Source organism: Hemitrygon akajei, chromosome 2, assembly GCF_048418815.1.
Source record: "Hemitrygon akajei chromosome 2, sHemAka1.3, whole genome shotgun sequence".
Lineage (NCBI taxonomy): Eukaryota > Metazoa > Chordata > Chondrichthyes > Myliobatiformes > Dasyatidae > Hemitrygon > Hemitrygon akajei.
In genome coordinates, this window is record NC_133125.1 from 179642773 (window position 1) to 179658024 (window position 15252).

The window sequence follows — 15252 nt, forward strand, 5'->3', positions numbered from 1 at the left end:
AACTCAAATGGTCAGGCAGCATCTATGGAGCGGACAGGAGATTGATGCTACAGGCCAACACCCAGTGTTGATGATGGTTCTCGGCCTGAAATGCCAGCTGTTTATTCTATGCTATAGATGCTGCTGATCTGCTGAGTTCCTCCAGCATTTTGTATGTGTTACTCACTTTCAGGAGTGAGCTGCCTAAGTAGAAAGGGCATCTTTACCTTGAGAAGCTCTGAGGCTTCGTGTAAATCGTCCTTATCTTGTAGATCTCTTATAGCTTTCTCGAGGGAAGCCATTTCGTCACTTGTCCTTTTTAAACTGTTTTCTATTTCATCTATTATTTTATCTTCCTCTTGCTCCAGCTCTGCTTTCATCAGCTCCTCTTTCTCAGAAAGCAACTCACACATTTTGTTTTCAAACTCAATTCTGGTTGCTTTCCTCAGTGCGTTGGCAATGGGACTGTGAGCAGAGTACATGCAGAACAGAATGAGTAACATTTATAATCTCAGTGACCATGGGCTCTGCAGAATTAAATGTTGCATCCAATGGGGTTTTGCCACACTTCAAAGTGTCAAACAGTGTGTCAAATTAATTTATCACACTGTACGTCACATCTTAGTGTCACATAGCCTTGATAAGTTGAGCACTTCCTGAATTGTTCTGCAAGTAACATTAGCTGACTGCTGAATTAACAACTTAGCCTTTTTCTTCACTCTTGTGAGCTTACAGTCATTTGTAGTGTAGTGAGAAATAGACACAGTTGAACTGTGATAGCCTTTGTAACAGAGTGTGGTGTTTTAGGCCAAATCCCTCGTGATGGTGAAAGATTGTTAATACTTTTCAAGACCAGGAGAGTATGTCACCTGGCTCCGATCTGATCAAGCACCTTGGTTTTGTACATTGCAAATCCAGGATCATCCAGAGGCCACCATTTCAATTCAACCTCCCATTCCCACATCAACATGTCTACCAAATGCACCCCCTGCTACCACAATGTGCCCAAACTCAAGTTGGAGGAGAAATACCTCATATTCGGTCTGGGTAGTCTCTAACTTGATGTCATGAATATCAATTCATCAGAGTTACAGTACCTGCTCCCCTCTGTTTCCCTCACCACCACTTCCTTTTATTTAACTGGTAGTTCCTTCATCCCTTCTCTTCTCCTGTCCTCTCCTGCCATCACAACCTACCCATCACCTTCCTCTTTCCCTTTCTCCTTCCCTTTATTCCATGATTCACTGTCCTCTCCTATCAGATTCCTTCTTCTTCAGCCCTTTTCCACCTATCACCTCCCAGCTTTTCACATCATCCCACCCCCTTCCCCCCCTCACCTGGTCTCACCTATCACCTGCCAGCTTGTACTCCCCCCACCCCACCTTCCTATTTTGGCTTCAGCCCCCTTCCTTTCCAGTACCAATAAAAGGTCTCAGGCAAAACATTGACTACGGTATTTATTCCCCTCCCTAGATGCTGCTGGACTTTCTCAACTCCTTTATCATTTTGTGGGCATTGCCCTGATATCTTCAGGCTTGGAAAGTCAACATTTTGAAAAGTGCTATAGCAGCGGCCCTGTTGGTTGCAAATTTAAAAGATGGGACTGTATTTTGGATAATGCTGATGTTTCTGAGAGTTGCTACAGCTCACCCAGGCGAATAGAACATGTTGCATTTCATGACCAACATGCCTTTCTGGTGAGTTAATTGCTCCAGACTACCTGGACAGTTGCAGTCATGGTATTAATACCGCTGCTTTAGTTAAATTCCTGATTAACAATGACTTGTAGGAAGAGAATGGTCTTGAATATCAAAGTGGTTGTTCGATTCTCTTGCTTGAGCTGATCATTGTCCTGCACTTGTATGACTGAAATGTTATTTACCAGGTAAATCTCATGGCTGAATATTGTTCAGTCTGTTTTGCTATCTGAGACAGGATCTACTTTCTGACAGGCAAGACATCTAATTAACTTGCCAATGAGGTGTGGCTTAGCTTTCCTTATACACATGCTAGGCATAGCTCAAATACCGTTTACAAATCTGCTGACAATACAATCATTGTTGGTAATCTCAGGTGCTGACGAGAGGGCGTACAGGAGTGAGACAACTGGTTTGCTGCAGCAACAAACTGACACTCAAAATCAGTAAGACGAAAGAGCTGATTCTGGACTTCAGAAAGGGTAAGACGAAGGAACACATACCAATCCTCACAGAGGGATCAGAAGTGGAGAGAGTGAGCAGCTTCAAGTTCCTCGGTGTCAAGATCTCTGAGGATCTAACCTCTGATGTAGTTGTAAAGAAGGGAAGACAGCGGCTATATTGTATTAGGAGTTTGAAGCGATTTGGCATGTCAACAAATACACTCAAAAACTTCTATAGTTGTACCGTGGAGAGCATTCTGACAGGCTGCATCACTGTCTGATATGGAGAAGCTGCTGCACAGGGCCGAAAGAAACTGCAGAAGGTTGTAAATCTAGTCAGCTCCATCTTGGGCACTAGCCTACAAGGTGCCCTGGACATCTTCAGGGAGCGGTGACTCAGAAAGGAAGCTTCTATTATTAAAGACCTCTAGCACCCAGGGCATGCCCTTTTCTCACTGTTACCATCAGGTAGGAGGCACAGAAGCCTGAAGGCACACACTCAACGATTCAGAAACAGCTTCTTCCCCTCTGCCATTTGATTCCTAAATGGACATTAGAGCTCTGGACACTATCCCACTTTTTGAAATATAGGGTGTTTCTGTTTTTGCACATTTTTTAACAATTTATTCAATATACGTAATTGATTTACTTGTTTGTTTATTATTATGTTTTATTTTTTTCTCTCTCTCTCTGCTAGATTATGCGTTGCATTGAACTGCTGCTGCTAAGTTAACAAATTTCACGTCACATGCCAGTGATAATAAACCTCATTCTGATTCTGTATATCGGTGAGACCCGATGTAGATTGGGAGATTGCTTTGCACCTACGTTCCATCCACCAGAAAAAGCGGGATCTTCCAGTGGCCAGCCAATCCCGCTCCAATATGACAGTCCATGGCCTCCTCTACTGCTGTGATGAGGCCACACTCAGGATGGAACAGCAACACCTTATATTCTGTCTGGGTAGCTCCAATGTGAAGGCATGAACACCGATTTTTCTAACTTCCATCAATTGTTCCCTTTCACCATTCCACATGCCTGTTTCCCTCTCTCACCTTATCTCCTCTCCTGCCCATCACCTCCCTCTGGTGCTCTTTCCCCTTCCCTTTTTTACCATGGCCTTCTGTCCTCTCCTATCAGATTTCCCCTTCTCCAGCCTTTTATCTCTCACCTCTCAATTTCCCACCTCTTTACGTCACCATTCCCCCTCTCCTAGTTACACCTATCACCTACCACCTTGTACTTCTTCCTCCCTTCCCCTCACCTTCTTACACCGACTTCTCATCTTTCTTCCAGTCCTGATGAAGGGTCTTGGCCCGAAACGTTGACTGTTTACTCTTTTTCATAGATGCTGCCTGGCCTGAAGCATTTTGTGTGTTGCTTGGATTTCCATCATCTGCAGATTTTCTTGTGCTTGTCAGAATAGATTAGTGGGTCAAGTGGTGTCACAACAGCCTGGCAATTAACACCGGCAAGGCCAAAGAGTTGATCATGGACTTCAGGGAAGGGAAGATGGGAGAACGTACTAATCCTCACTGAGGGGTATGTGGCAGAAGGTGTGAGAAGCTTCAAATTCCCGGGCGTTGACATCTCAGAGGATGCCATATTAACGCAAACATGAGGAAGGCACACTAGCTGCTCTACTTCATTCATAGTTTCAAAGATTTGGTACGCCACCAAAGACTAGCAAATTTCTACAGGTGTACTGTGGAGAGTATCCTGACCAGCTGCATTACTGTCTGGGACAGGCCCTCTTCTAGTTACTACCATTGGGGAGGAGGTACAGGAGCCTGAAGACCTATACTCAATGCTTTAGGAACAGTATCTTTCCCTTTGCCATTAGATTCCTGAATGATCCATTAGTCCATTAACTATATTTCATCATCCATCTTTTGCACAATTTATTTATTTATTGATCTGTCTATCTATCTATTTATTTATTGTAAACTATGTATTGCATTGTACCGCTGCCAGAAAACAGAACATTTCACAGCAGACTGTGTGTCAGTAAATGGGTGGCAGGGTGGAGATGCGTCTCTAGCAAAGGAGGTGTGAGGTGTTCCTTCCCTCGACTAGCCTGCAGGTCACCCTTGGGAAAGGTCTACCACCTGCTTACAACCCCCTGCTCCCCCCACCCTGAGCAGGGTCACATGAAGCCACGGGAGCAGGCGGTGGGTGGCAGTACGAGCAGACGGTGCATATCACGTCCTGGTCATGCAACCACTGACGCCAGGCAGACAATCTCTGAAGAGTACTGATAATGGCTGTAAAGAGACTCCCCAGATGAAGGCAATGGCAAACCACTTCTGCAGAAAAATTTGCCCAGAACAATCATGGTCATGGAAAGACCATGATTGTCCTCAACATTCGACTTGGCACATGATGATGATGATGGTGGTGACATTAGTGATAAACCTGATTCTGATAAACCTATATTCTCACGGACTTACAAGGATGAGTGGCGATGTCACTGAAATGGGGTATTTCCTCGGGCTGAGGAGTCTAGCACTGGGGCAACAGACTCAGAATAGCGAGCAGACCACTGAAGACTGAGAGAAATTTCTTTGATGGCGAAACCTTGAAATTCTCTATCCTGGAAGGAATAGAGGTTTAGTGTCTGAATTCATTTAAAAGAGAGGTCATAGGTATCTGGATGTCTAGAAGATCGAGGGATCTGGGGATGGTGCAGGACAATAACATTGAAGTGGCTGGTAAGGCTGAATTTGGAATGTTGTGTGCAGTTCCGGTCATCTACCTGCAGGAACGACATCAATAATAGAAACATAGAAACCTATAGCACAATACAGTCCCTTTTAGCCCACAATGCTGTGCCGAACATGTACTTACCTTAGAAATTATCTAAGGTTACCCATTGCCCTCTGTTTTTCAGAGCTGAAAGCACCTGGAGATACATCTCTACCAAAAGAGGTACAAGGTATTCCTTCCCTCCACTAGCCTGCAGGTCACCCTTGGCAAAGGTGTAGCACGTGCTAACTCCTCCTGCCCCACCCGGCAAGAACGCAGAGAAAGCATGTCATTTCGAACGGTGGAGCAGACTTCAGGAGACAAATCCTCTGCTCCTGTCCATTTTTCCTATGAATCCGTCTGTTTTTGTGCGTGTTTCCATACCCATTCACTTCTTGTTCTCTTTCACTCCTGTTTCCTGCAGACGCCACCTTTTTAATATAAGAAGCCCTAGGTCAAAGCTGGAATCAAGTCAGGACTTGAATAGTTCTGGCATGACAGAGCATCGGCAAGCTTGAACATTCATCATTAATTTGATTTTAAATGACTTCAATCTTTGGGACTGCACCGACCAACTGACTGAAATGCTCAAGGACGTCTTCCATCTCTCACTGCTGCAGTCAGAGGTTCTCACCTACTTCAAAGGAGCACCAATCCTATTGGTGCTCAGGAAGAGCAGAGTGAGCTGCCCAGAAAGCAGTCACATCTACCATAATGAACTGGTTTGGTTGGTAATGAAGTTGATCATGGCTAGAATTCACTCTTGACGGAGCAAGCACCTTGGCCGTCATGGTAGGTCTACAATAGTTGCAACCTCACTGGTTCTCTACTAGGCCGTGGATCACCTGGATGACAGCAAAACTTGCATCAGCTTGCTGTTTGTAGATCACAGCTCAAAATCTAGGCCTCTTTACCTCACTCTGCAACTGCATCCTTATTAGGAGACCACAGTTAGTGTGTATTGGCAATGATATCTTCTCCTCTTTGACAGTCAGCACAGGTGCACCTCAAGGTTGTGTGCTTAGCACACTGATCTACTCCGCACTACCAGGGACATCTTCAGGAGGTGCCTCAATAAGATGTCATTCATCATTAAAGACTTTCACCATGATACTAAGGTAGGAGGTGTTGTGGATAATGAGGTGGGTTTTCAAAGCTTGCAGAGAGAATTATGCCGGTTAGAAGAATGGGCTGAACGTTGGCAGATGGAGTTTAATGCTGAGAAGTGTGAGGTTCTACATTTTGGCAGGAATAATCCAAATAGAACATACAGGGTAAATGGTAGGGCATTGAGGAATGCAGTGGAACAGAGAGATCTAGGAATAACAGTGCATAGTTCCCTGAAGGTGGAGTCTCATGTAGATAGGGTGGTGAAGAAGGCTTTTGGAACGCTGGCCTTTATAAATCAGAGCATTGAGTACAGAAGTTGGGATGTAATGTTAAAATTGTACAAGGCATTGGTAAGGCCAAATTTGGAATATTGTGTACAGTTCTGGTCACCGAATTATAGGAAAGATATCAATAAATTAGAGAGAGTGCAGAGACGATTTACTAGGATGTTACCTGGGTTTCAGCACTTAAGTTACAGAGAAAGGTTGAACAAGTTAGGTCTCTATTCATTGGAGCGTAGAAGGTTGAGGGGGGATTTGATCGAGGTATTTAAAATTTTGAGAGGGATAGATAGAGTTGACGTGAATAGGCTGTTTCCATTGAGAGTAGGGGAGATTCAAACAAGAGGACATGATTTGAGAGTTAGGGGGCAAAAGTTTAAGGGAAACACGAGGGGGTATTTCTTTACTCAGAGAGTGATAGCTGTGTGGAATGAGCTTCCTGTAGAAGTAGTAGAGGCCAGTTCAGTTGTGTCATTTAAGGTAAAATTGGATAGGTATATGGACAGGAAAGGAGTGGAGGGTTATGGGCTGAGTGCGGGTAGGTGGGACTAGGTGAGATTAAGAGTTCGGCACGGACTAAGAGGGCCGAGATGGCCTGTTTCCGTGCTGTGATTGTTATATGGTTATATGGGACATGCTCTCTTCTTGTTACTTCTTTCGCTGAGGAGATACAGGAGCCTGAAGAACCTCACTCAATGATACTGACGCGGCCTCTTCCTCTCCACCATTAGATTTCTGAACAATCCATGAACACTACCTCATTATTCCTCTTGGTTTTCATTTTTATTTTCTGTTATCTTTATGCCTTTGCCTCCACAAAGCAGCAAATTTCATATCATTTAAGTCAGTGACATTAAATCTGATTCTGATCTGGTTCTGAAAGCTGGCTTCAGAAAATGTGATACATTACTCTGTCTTGGTGAGAAATGTGACTATTGGTTTATACTAACGATATTAGTAAATTAGATTAAATGACTAATGATGTTTCTGGTGCAATATTTTCAGCATTGTAAAATAATACCAATACTCTCATAATTGTCTTCCCTAGTCTGGCTTTGCACAGGAAATGATATTAAGCATTTTCACTTCCCCAAATCAGCTTTCATTTTAAATAGATAGATAGATAGATAGATAGATAGATAGATAGATAGATAGATAGATAGATACTTTATTCATCCCCATGGGGAAATTCAACTTTTTTTTCCAATGTCCCATACACTTGTTGTAGCAAAACTAATTACATACAATATGATATGCATCAAAATCAATATCTCAAAAAGCATTTATAATAGCTTTTAAAAAGTTCTTAAGTCCTGGCGGTTGAATTGTAAAGCCTAATGGCATTGGGGAGTATTGACCTCTTCATCCTGTCTGAGGAGCATTGCATCGATAGTAACCTGTCGCTGAAACTGCTTCTCTGTCTCTGGATGGTGCTATGTAGAGGATGTTCAGAGTTTTCCATAATTGACCGTAGCCTACTCAGCACCCTTCGCTCAGCTACTGATGTTAAACTCTCCAGTACTTTGCCCACGACAGAGCCCGCCTTCCTTACCAGCTTATTAAGACGTGAGGCGTCCCTCTTCTTAATGCTTCCTCCCCAACACGCCACCACAAAGAAGAGGGCGCTCTCCACAACTGACCTATAGAACATCTTCAGCATCTCACTACAGACATTGAATGACGCCAACCTTCTAAGGAAGTACAGTCGACTCTGTGCCTTCCTGCACAAGGCATCTGTGTTGGCAGTCCAGTCTAGCTTCTCGTCTAACTGTACTCCCAGATACTTGTAGGTCTTAACCTGCTCCACACATTCTCCATTAATGATCACTGGCTCCATATGAGGCCTAGATCTCCTAAAGTCCACCACCATCTCCTTGGTCTTGGTGATATTGAGACGCAGGTAGTTTGAGTTGCACCATATCACAAAGTCCTGTATCAGTTTCCTATACTCCTCCTCCTGTCCATTCCTGACACACCCCACTATGGCCGTGTCATCAGCGAACTTCTGCACATGGCAGGACTCCGAGTTATATTGGAAGTCTGATGTGTACAGGGTGAACAGGACCGGAGAGAGTACGGTTCCCTGCGGCGCTCCTGTGCTGCTGACCACCGTGTCAGACCTACAGTCTCCCAACCGCACATACTGAGGTCTATCTGTCAAGTAGTCCACTATCCAATCCACCATGAGTGCATTGTGGCCTCTTTCCTGTGCAGTCAGCCATGACCCATAAAGGCTTGTTGCAAGACTGCCTCTTAGTAGCATCTCATTGATATGAAAAACAAATCCAATGTTTTCACTAACTCTCATCAGGAAAGTCTTGAAGCTTATTCCCGAACGTCATGCTCGTCGAATCCTGGGACAAGATGATCACTGCTTCATGTCCAGCCTGAGAAGCGCTAGGAGTGAAAGGAAACTCATTATAGGAAGGACGTGGAAGCTTTAGAGAGGGAGCAGAGGAGATTTACCGAGATGCTGCCTGGGTCAGAGAGCCCGTCATATAGGTGGAGTATGCTCGGGCTTTTCCCTTTGGAGTGAAGGATAATGCGAGGTGACTTGATAGAGATGTACAAGATGATAAGAGGCATAGAGGCCTGTATCTTTTTTCTCCAAGTTAGAAATGTCTAGTATGTGGGAGCATAATTTTAAGGTGATTGGAGGAAAATATCGGGGGGGGGGGGTATATCAGAGGTAAGTTTTTTTACACAGAGAGTGGTGGGTGCATGGAATGTGCTGCCGGGGTGATGGTAGTGAAAGATACATTATGGGAATTTAAGAAACACTTGGGCATAGGAATGATAGAAAAATGGAAGGCTATGTAGGAGGGAAAGTTAGATTTACTACGAAGCTGTGTATAATTGAAACTTGTGATTCACGTTTTGATGGTGTGCTTTTGGGCTGACTGAGCGATCTGACACTTTGCTGCTTCTGAGGGCGTTCCATGAGGTTTGGCTTGGGGCGTGCGGCCTGGAAACCTGAATACGGGGCAAGAGCGCAAGATCGACTCGGCTGCTTCTCACTGATTGAGGCGTCGGGCAGGGTTGACGTCGGCAAGGATGAGAGCAGAGGACAGGCAAGTGTTCAGCACCATCTGCCTGCAGCTGACCTGTCCTCCTCTCCCTCTCACGAGATGACGTCGGAGGGAAGTGGGTCCATGTGGCAAAGGTTGATCAGCGAGGTTGTGGATGTGCTTTGGGGGAATTTGAGGTCCATGTTGCATGTGTCCCTGGATCCTGGTTACTCTTCTTTTGCCGATTTTGTGTGGCTTGATCGATGCGGACTGGGGCACTTCAGCGAAGAATGGCTCTGCAACCTGCGGTTGGCGAAGGGCGAGGTGCTGAACTGAACTAAACGGAACACTCTTGGTTTAATGTTTGATATTCTAAGTTTTCTGCCATTTGCACAATTTGTTCTTTCTTCGCGTGTTGGGTGTTTTCTTGAACAGATCCTGTGGTGTTCCTATGTTCTGTGACGGCCTGTAGGAAGACAAATCTCACAGTTGCATTCTGTATACATACTTCTATAATAAATGTACTTTATATCCTTGAATATTTGGTTTTAGTGTAGGTTAAAAGGTCGGCATAAAACACTGAACCGCAGGGCCTGTACCGCGTTCTATTTTCCATGTTCTAAAACGTGCTGTGATAAGAAAGCTAAATGAGGAGATTTGCATGTATGTTGGTAGCTGTCATCATTCTCTCAGCCCATGAACTGGAGAGGCTCAAGGCAAAACAACTTCCATGTTTATTCATCCAGCGAAGGCTTTATTCAGTCTTTTTTAAAGATCCTAGAAGAATCAAAAGGATCAGGTTAATTACCACTGCCATACAGTTTGCTGTGAAATTCATTGCTTAGTGACAACATCCTTGCTGGACTAACTTGAAGAAATCACTGCCCAGTTATCACCTGTAGCACCAGGGGACCCAACACGCCCAATCACTGCTACAGTACTATCAAGAACGCCTTAGCCACATTTTGGGAAATCTGGGATTCTGGCTGACCACCTCCAACTTGTATATTGGCAGAGGCTGAAGAGCAAGGCACCGGAGGTAAGGGCAACAAAGAGGTGATCACGAGAGGCAGATAGATGGTTATGGGATTGCATTGAGTCAGTGAACTGGGCCATGTTCAAGAACTCATCGGAGTACCTGAATGAATATGCTATGAATATGTCCCCAGAATATCATTCTGTCTTACCTATCCAGAAGCCCTGGTGAACCAAGAAATTCAAGATCTGCTGAGGGCTAGGTTAGTGGTGTTCAGGACTGGTGATCCAGGAAAGTAGAAGAAGTCCAGGTATAACCTCTAGAAAACCATCCGACAATTCTCGGCCAAGCATAAATCTCAGAAAGATGCTGGAAAGCTGTGGCAGAGCTTGAATGCCGCAGCCTCCTGCAAAGCAAAACAAAGCAACGTAAATGACAACAAATGTTTAGCTCCCAGATGAGCTCAATGCCTTTCATACTCACTTTGACCGAGAAAACACAGAGGCACCTTCACAGCTCCTGAGATACTGTAAGTGCATGGATAGCAGCGGTATCGAGGACTAAGGTCCAGGTGCAGGGCAATGGGACTAGGTAGAATAACAGTTTAGTGTGGTCTAGATGGGGTGTGGTGCTCTATGAATCTATGTCTCTATGACCCTCTGATCTCAGTCTCTGAGGCTGACGTGTGAGCATCTTTCAGAAGGGTGAATCCTCAGAAAGCACCCAGCCCAGATGGTATAACTGGCCAAGTACTGAAGATCTGTGCTTATCAACTGGCTGGAGTGTTTACCAACACTTGAATCGAACCTGAGCGACAGATTTTCCCACTTTGCGGAAAAGTTGTCTCTCAGGTCTCCTGTAATTTTCCCCTTCACCTTTAATCTATGCCCTCTGGTTCAATACCCCCTTTTCCTGGGGAAAAATAAGATTCTATCTCTCCTATCTCTGCTCACAATATTATAAACTTCTAGAAGGTGATGCTTCAGCCTCTCTCATTCCTGTGTGAATGTGGTCAGACTGTCCAATCTCCCTTTATAACGTCAGCTTTCCATTCCAGACAACATCCTGGGAAATCTCTTCTGCATTCTCTCTATTGTGACCACGTGGTGACCATAGTGACCAGAACTGTGCACAATACTCCAGCTGTGGTCCCACCAACATTTTGTACAGCAGCGAGATGATACCCCAGCTCTTACTGTCAGTACGTCAGCCCATGAATGCCTTCGGCAACACACACACAAAACACTGGGGGATCTCAGCAGGTCACACAGCATCTATGGAGGGAAATGAACAGTTGACATTTCAAGGCGAGACCCTTCATCAGGATTATCCACTGCCTTTTAAACTACCCTATCCATCTGAGTCACCATGGTCAGGGAGATATGGACTTCCATCCCACAGTGCTCCCTAGGTCCCTGCCATTTAACCTATACGTCCTTACTGGAATTTGACCTCCCAAAGTTCATTACCTCACACTTGTCTGGATTAATTTCCAATCCAGATCTTTCTTCCCCACGCAAACATTGACAGGTAGAGGATGGCAGAGTGGTACAGCAACTACAATGGCTACCTCCCAGCTTCAGTGGCCCAGATCTCCAGGCCTATCAGTGCTACAGAGCGTGTACCTTCTCCCTGCGGCTCCACGCTTTCCCCGGCTGCTCCAGTTTCCTCCCACATCCCAAAGGTGTGTAATGGAAAATAGTTTTGTTCTTTGTTCTTTCCTCAACAACAAGAGACACCGGCAATAAAAGAGGCCATATACACAAGTTATCAAAGGAATGAAATACTGAATGGAAGTAGAGTAATGAATGCCATAAAGAAAAGAATAAAATAATACAGATCAACCCATGAACTGATTCACATAATGCCAGCGAACCTCAGGTACCTGGCAGCCTTTCTGAAGTCTCTCTCTCTTTCTCTTTCCCTCTCTATCTATCTCTTAGCACCAGGTTCAACCCAGCATAAGAGAAGGTTTGAGCTTGCCCCTTTTTGTACCCTTCGAAACCCTAGTATAATTCTTATATCATCACTTCTCCTTTCAGTCGTGGTACCACTCTGCATCCCCTTTCTCCTGTGACTCTCGGCACTGGTGCATTTCTCAAAGAGAGTGACAGTGGGACTACAAAGGGACATTCATCACTAGTGTCTAGTATCAAGAACGTGCGCCCCAAGTACATCTCCAATGTATTGGCACATTCCAAGCTGACAACATTTTGTCCTACAACCAGCATTTGTTGCACACTTTGCACATAGAGGAATCAAATTTCCCTTTTGTAAACTGTTCTTCTGATTGTAGGTTAGTTGGTCGGAGTGGGGAGATGGGTTTAGAGTGCTCGCTGTTCGGTGTAGATGTGGTGGGCTAATGGACTGGTTTCATGTTCAATGTCTCTCTGGCTCTATGTGTAGGTGAGTGGCTGGAAACTGTGGGAGGTGATGGGAATGTGGGAAAATTCAAATAGGATTAGTGTAGACTGGGATGAATTTGTGTAAGATTGCCGGTGCTCTAACAGGCTTGTTTCCATGCTGTGTGACGCTATGAGCTGGAGATCTCCAGGGGTCAGTGGGAATATTGTGTTTCTTCAGGAATCTGGTGTTGGCCACGTGAATAAGGTGCACGTGAGTGAGCTAGACCATCTCGTTGAGTGGGGTCAAGAGAACACACACCAGTCCTCAGTGAGAGGCCAGCGGTGTAAAGGCTGAGCAGCTTCAAGTTCTCAGAGGACCCGTCCTGGGCTCAAAGCACTGAGGCAATCAATGAAGAAGGCACACCAATGGCTCCACACCATTAGGAATTTGGGAAATCTGGTACATCGCCGAGGATTCTAGCAAACTTTTACGGCTGATGTTGCAAAGCATTCTGATTGGCTGCAAGACCGCCAGGTGTGGAGGATCCTATGTACCTGAAGGACTGCAGAATGTTGGAGACTCATTTGGTTTCATCACAGAACAAGCCTCCCCACCATCGAGGATATCATCGAAATGCAACGCCTCAAAAAGGCAGCATACATCATTAATGACCCTCACCATCTGGGACTTGTCCTCTTCTCTTTACTACCATTAGGGAGGAGGTACAGGAGCCTGAAGACACACACTCAATGTTTTAGGCATAGTTTCTTCTGCTCCACCATCAGGTTTCTGAATAGCCCATGACCTATGAATGCTATCTTGCTAATTTCTCTATTGCACAATTTATTTATGTATTTCCTTGTTTGTTTCTTTCTTTATTCCAATTACTGCAGTTTTTTATGTCTTGCACCATACAGCTGCCAGGCACAGAATTACATGACGTCCATCGGCGATGATAAACGTTGATGTGGCCAGTTCAATGAGTGCAGCTCGGGCTTCATGCTGGGGATACTAGATTGGCAGTGGACACTGAAGTTGGGTCATTTATTTTTCCTGTGGATATACAGAGGCAGTGTTTTAGTGATAATGTTGCAACGCCCTACCTTCTGTAGTTAACTCAGTGCTCAGAAACAACCAGGACGGTAAGGATCAACATTGTATGTCCACAGCTTAACAACCCTAACCCCTCCGACTTTGGAACGTGGGAGGAAACTGGAGCGCCAGGAGGAATCCCACACAGTCACGAGAGAACATACAAACTCCTTACAGACAGTTAACCCGATTGGTGAATGCCGGACAAGATTTAGAAATTTATAGACTAATTTCATTAGCCCACATATCACTTGGCTACATGGTCAATAACTGTTGACAGATCAGCAAGAGGTGACAGTGAGAAATATGCTGAACAGCAGGAGGATGTGGGGAGGAAGTGGAGTGACAGTACAGTACACAGATTAATACATTTACTGACAATGAAAATCTTCACATCACTATTTCTACTATTCTCAGAGGCAAAGGAAATCCTGCTCAAAGTTCAAAGTAAATTTCTTACCAAAGTACCATTTATACACACACAACAAATAACCGTGAGTTTCAGTTTCTTCGGGAATACTCATGAAATACAAAACTCACAGTGGAATCAATGAAAGACAGCTGCCAACGGGGCAGACAGGGATCCAGTTGCAAAAGACAACAAACTGTGCAAATAGAGAATAAATAATTAATAAATATATAAATAAGCGCTAAATATTGAGAACATGACATAAAAAGTCCTCGAAGGTGGGTTGATAGGTTGCGGTAACAGTTCAGTGATGGGGCAAGTGAAGTTGAGCGAAGTGCTACATTTTGGTAGGAATAATCCAGGTAGGACATACATGGTAAATGGTAGGGCACTGAGGAATGCAGTAGAACAGAGTGATCTAGGAATAATGGTGCATAGTTCCCTGAAGGTGGAATCTCATGTGGATAGGGTGGTGAAGAAAGCTTTTGGTATGCTGGCCTTTATAAATCAGAGCATTGAGTACAGGAGTTGGGATGTAATGTTAAAATTGCATTGGTGAGGCCAAATTTGCAGTATTGTGTACAGTTCTGGTCACCGAATTATAGCAATGATATCAACAAGATAGAAAGAGTACAGAGGAGATTTACGAGAATGTTACCTGGGTTTCAGCACCTAAGTTACAGAGAAAAGCTGAACAAGTTAGGTCTTTATTCTTTAGAGCATAGAAGGTTGAGAGGGGACTTGATAGAGATATTTAACATTATGAGGGGGATAGATAGAGTTGACGTGGATAGGCTTTTTCCATTGAGAGTATGGGAGATTCAAACAAGAGGACTTGAGTTGAGACTTAAGGGGCAAAAGTTTAAGGGTAACATGAGGGGGAACTTCTTTACTCAGAGAGTGGTAGCTGTGTGGAACAAGCTTCCAGTAGAAGTGGTAGAGGCAGGTATGATATTGTCATTAAAAAAAAATTGGATAGGAAAGGAATGGAGGGTTATGGGCTGAGTGCAGGTCAATGGGACTAGATAACAGTAAGTGTTCGGCACGGACTAGAAGAGCCGAGATAGCCTGCTTCCATGATGCAATTGTTATATGGTTATATGGAAGTTATCCTCTCTGGTTCAAAAGTCTCATGGCTGAGGGGTAATAACTGTTCCTGAGCCTGG

General features: G+C 44.5%; 1 protein-coding gene across 2 annotated transcripts in view; it reads right to left on the reverse strand.

The window, feature by feature from the left end:
- Positions 1 to 8044: 8044 nt before the first annotated feature.
- The window catches only part of LOC140718858 (zinc-binding protein A33-like), a 46564-nt gene continuing 39356 nt past the window's right edge, over positions 8045 to 15252 (reverse strand). The window contains exons 6-7 of one of the 2 annotated variants that reach the window (XR_012096819.1): positions 10451 to 10645; positions 8045 to 9729 (exon numbers count right to left, since the gene is read on the reverse strand). The gene's annotated coding sequence lies outside the window, so the exon portion shown is untranslated. Of the gene's footprint in view, positions 10041 to 10450; positions 10646 to 15252 lie in introns of both variants that reach the window. The other variant, XR_012096818.1, reaches the window with a different exon arrangement.